Below are 4815 nucleotides of genomic sequence, written 5' to 3'. Positions count from 1 at the left end.
AAAAAAAAAAAAGATATTTGAGAGAAAGCGAGAAGCCACATTCTTCACCCTTTAATTATAGTATATTCTTATAACTGTTCTGCTTTATTATCAATTCTGGTTATTATCTCTTACTGTGCCTCATTTATAAATTAAACTTTATCTTACATATGTATGTGTAGGAAAAAACCTAGTACACATGTAAGAAGGGCTCGGTAATACCACATCTTCAGGCATCCTCTGCAGCTATTGGTATCTCCTGTGCATAAGGTTAGACTGCTGTCACCACAAGGAGAAGGTCAAATTGAGTTAACCAATGCATTCACTTAAAACAAGAAAAAACACAAGCAATAGTAACCACATTTTATCCTTTATACACAACACCAGGCCACTAGCTAGGTTTGACTACTTTATCCTGACGCAAGAGTCTACTTTGGGGCTTTAAAAAAATGATTAAATTTATCTGGGAGAGATAAGAGAACAAAGCTAAAAGAAATCAATTTCCTATATGTTTCTGAAAAAGTACCACATTTTCCAGTGATCTATGTCCTCACTCAACTTGTTGCCATTGAAATGCCACTGTTTGAATATGAATTTCATGACACTCTGATCTAATCTACTTTTTAAGTCAGTAATGAAATAAATAATCCAATTATTTTTACAAAAATAGCACTTATAAAGCATCTTTTTACTAACAAAGGATATTCATGTACATTAACTCATTTGCTGCTCACAAAAATCCTGTAACAGGAATCTGTTAACAGTATCTATATATGACAGCCAAAGGCTGCAATCCAGACAGTGGGGGGCTGCCCCCAGACCCCTACAGAGGGACTAAGTAGTAGAGCCAAAGCAGGCATCTTCAAACTAAGGCCCACAGGCCACATGCGGCCCGCCTAGGACATTTATCCCGCCCACCAGGTGTTTTGCCGCCACTGCCTGTCCTGCTTAGCAGCTGACTCATCCTGAGGCCTACAGTCCGGCCCTCTAACGGTCTGAGGGACAGTAAACTGGCCCTTGTTTAAAAAGTTTGAGAATCCCTGAGCCAAAGAATGGCCCTTTCTCACTATAGCATGATGCCTTCAGGGCATACTGGAACTGCTATTAAAATGGATTTGCCCTTCTCATCACATCTTATTTAAGGATTATTTACATGATTATAGTCCTTGAACTGACACAAACTGGTGGCAATGTCAATGGTGCAAAAGTATTCTAAATGAAGTTAAAAGAGGTTATTATTCTTTAAACCACATTGTAAAATTCAAACCTACGAACAAACATTTATTTACCATTTACTACAAGCTGAGCCCCAGAAATAAACTAAGGGCCAGCACACAAGCTAGAGGAGGTGACAGATACACAAGCAGTGAAAGTAATGAACCAACTTCCATCTCCTGCCCTTTCAGAGGGCCTAAAGGTGCTCTCACCAGAGTCACGGTGACCTCCAGGGTCAAATCCAGGGATCACATCTATGTCTTCACCCTCCGAGAACTCTAAGCAGCATGACACAGTTGACCTTCCCTCCTTAAAACACTCTTCCTATGTCATCAATGACCTCCTTTCCTCCCTTCTCTATCCCTCTTCTATCAGACCTCTACACCTACTGGGCCCAAGGCCCCACACTGGGCTCCCCTCCCCACCCCCTCCCCACTCCATCTACACTCCAACTTACTTTATCTGGTTTCATAGCTGTACAATACAAAGAGTAAGCTGGTGACCTCCAAAATTACCTATCCCCATCCCTGACCTTCAGAACCACATATCCAACCCCATCCTTGCCATCCAAGCTTTGGAGTCCTAAGAGGTGTATTCAACTGAACGTAACTTTCAATTCCTCATCCACAGAACTTCCTCATCCCCACCACCAATTCCTCACCCACAGTAGGTATATAGCACCTCCATCCTCAACATTACTCTAGAAGAACCAGTGGGTCCTCTTCTTGATTCCATCCTTCCCTCAGTCCCCAATATCCATTCCATCAGCAAGTCTTATCAAAGTATGTCCCAAGTCACTCCACTTCTCCACGACACATACCACAGCCGTCCAAGCTTCCCACATTTCCCGCTTGCAGCAGGTACCCACTCCCGAACTGGCCTCTGCTCACAATCGTGTCCCCTATCATTCTCCTCATTACAAACCAGAGTGATAATGCTAGACACAAATCAGATCAAGACAATCAGATCAGATCCCTCACCTAAACTCTTCCAATGGCTTCCTACCACAGTTCAAGTTGACAGAGCTTCCTACAAGGCCCTACGTGATCCGGCCCTGCTCCTACACTGATCATGCCCGACACACTCCTTCCCCTGCTCCTATTCCCTGCTCACTGACCTGCTTCTGCTCCCCAAACATCCACGCTCTCTGAGGCTCCAGGGCCTGTTAGTGCAGTGACTGTCAACAGGAATGCTGTGACATACTGGTGTGCCATGAGAGCATCTTAGGCAAAAATTTTTAAAGATCGTTAACTAAATTATTTTCAAAAGGAGTTCAAAGCATAGTAAGTATATTCTCTTTTCACTCATTTTTTTGATCAACATAATTTAAGTGTGCCATGGAAGTTTAACTATATACTCGAGCGAGCTGTGAGATAAAAAGGATTGAAAAACAATGGCCTAGAACGTGACTCTTGTAGATCTCCGCATGGCCGGCCCCTTCTTTTTCAATTCTCAACTCAAACAGTATCTCTCTCATTGTCAAGTGTCACAGCCCCCCAGCCCCCACACACTTGAGCACACACACACACACACACACACACTCCATCATATTACTACATTGCCTGGTTCTAGTTTTAGCTTAGTACCACCTATCACTAGTAAAATAAAATAGTTTTGCTTACTTGTTTCTTCTCTTTCCTCCCCTTTGGAATGTAGACTCCTTGAAAATAAGGGCCTTGTCTTTCATGTTTACTATTTTATCGCCAATGCCTAAAATGGTATCTAGCATATAGCAAGCAAGCAATAAACAATTGTCAGATTAATGAATCAAGTATTATAATGGAGATAATCAAACATCAGGAGAATGCAGAGGAGACATTTCTTACTTCCGCCTGAATGGGTCAGGGAAGGCTTACCTGAAAAGAGGAACACTAAGTCACCTTTGTACATGAGCCGAAGTTTACTGAGGAAGAGCAGAGGGAGGGGAAAAGAAGAGTGTGCTCTGAAGAGACAGCGTGAGAAAGGCCTGGCCTGCTATGCTGAAGAGCTGCCAGGAGAGACAATGGTCTTCGGGATCCTCTGGAGCAGAGGCAGGAAATGAGACCCACAGGGACTCATCCTAATGGGAGAAAACCATTAGGGGACTCGGGACTAGGACTAGGACTTCAGAGGCAGCAGGGAGCCTCTGGCAGGCTAAGCAAAGCAGAGACATGATTGGTTGTATTTGATAAAAGGTCATCCTAAGGTCAGCATGGGGGATGAATTACAGTACGACAGCTAGAAGCTGAGATACAGAGGAGAGTCAGGGACAAAACCCTGGGACATTACAATATAGAGAGTGGCAGAGAATGAAGATCCAGAAAATGAAAGTGAGAATGCAGGCCCATGGAGTAAGATGAAAACCAGACAATGCGTTGTCATGGAAGCCCAGAACCAAGCTGCAGCTGAAGAGTGCGGTCAGGCTGCAGACGGAATCTAAGGAGTTATCAGCTTGTAGATGGCACCTCTCTGCGCAAGTTTTCTGCCACCCACATACTCCCCAGATCTTATATATTTGGGGGAGGAAGGAAGTTGCTGGATCACTCATAATTATTCTACAGTTTTAAAAGAGAAAAACATAAATATGAGCTTACTGATGATTTTATTATCTTAGGTTACATAAAATAAAGTGTTTTGCTTATTATTGTTTGTAAACAACTAAAAAAATGTCAGACCAGGTCCAATATAGGATCAGAAAGAGTTATTTTAAAGTCATGAAACCAAAAGTGATAATGAAGACAGTTAAGAGCTTTTGGAATGGGCCTGGAGCAAGGTAATGGCTGGAGAGAGAGGGAAGACAAAGAACTATTAACGCCAAGAAAGTAAAGACAAGTAACGACAAACTTGCTGTGAGGGAGGCAAACCACAAAGCAGAAGGGTAACAGTTACAAAAAATGAATAAATAAATAAGGCAGGGGAGAGAAGGTTTGAGGGCAGCAGACAGGGTGGACATGCTGACACTGCGACCACCAGCCATCCTGAAGACCCCTGATGAGTCCCAAAGACAGACCCCCATGTGGATTAGCACTCACCAAGTCAAGGTTCAGAGGCTTTAGGAAACTTTCTAAAAACAGGTGGGAAATTGAATCCACAGATCTTAAGGAAGATAACAGTTAATTACTGACTACCCCCATGTGCCAGCCACCACTCCAAGAGAAATGGGATGGTGCACAGAGGCAAAGTTCCTGCTCTCACAAAACTTCCCCAGTAAGTGAAAACAGAATATAAACACTCACACATAGACAAGCAAAGAAAAAGGTAAGAGTGAGGGATACTGTTCTGCAGAAAATAAGAGAATGATATAACACATAAGGGCAGAGAAAAGGTGGGGAAGGCAAACAAGGCTCCGTGAAGGAGAGACGTGAGCTAGAAGCTGAGGAATGAGAAGGTGCCAGCTGTGCAATGCACAGAAGGGGGAAGGATGGCCTCCAGAGACCTCACGGAAGGGGAAGGACGGGCCTCCAGAGACCGCACGGAAGGGGAAGGATGGCCTCCAGAGACCGCACGGAAGGGGAAGGATGGGCCTCCAGAGACCGCACGGAAGGGGAAGGATGGCCTCCAGAGACCGCACGGAAGGGGAAGGATGGGCCTCCAGAGACCGCAGGGAAGGGGAAGGACGGGCCTCCAGAGACCGCACGGAAG

At 44.3% G+C, this 4815-nt stretch overlaps 1 protein-coding gene across 3 annotated transcripts in view; it reads right to left on the bottom strand.

Moving 5' to 3' along the window:
• The window catches only part of ZMAT3 (zinc finger matrin-type 3), a 35729-nt gene that overhangs the window by 11511 nt on the left and 19403 nt on the right, over nucleotides 1–4815 (bottom strand). The window lies entirely within an intron of this gene.

This window comes from Otolemur garnettii, unplaced genomic scaffold (genome assembly GCF_000181295.1).
Source record: "Otolemur garnettii isolate 467f Iridium unplaced genomic scaffold, OtoGar3 scaffold00078, whole genome shotgun sequence".
NCBI classification, from domain to species: Eukaryota; Metazoa; Chordata; class Mammalia; order Primates; family Galagidae; genus Otolemur; species Otolemur garnettii.
Note: the sequence above shows the minus strand (reverse complement) of the source record. Positions and strands in the feature narration are given on the sequence as shown.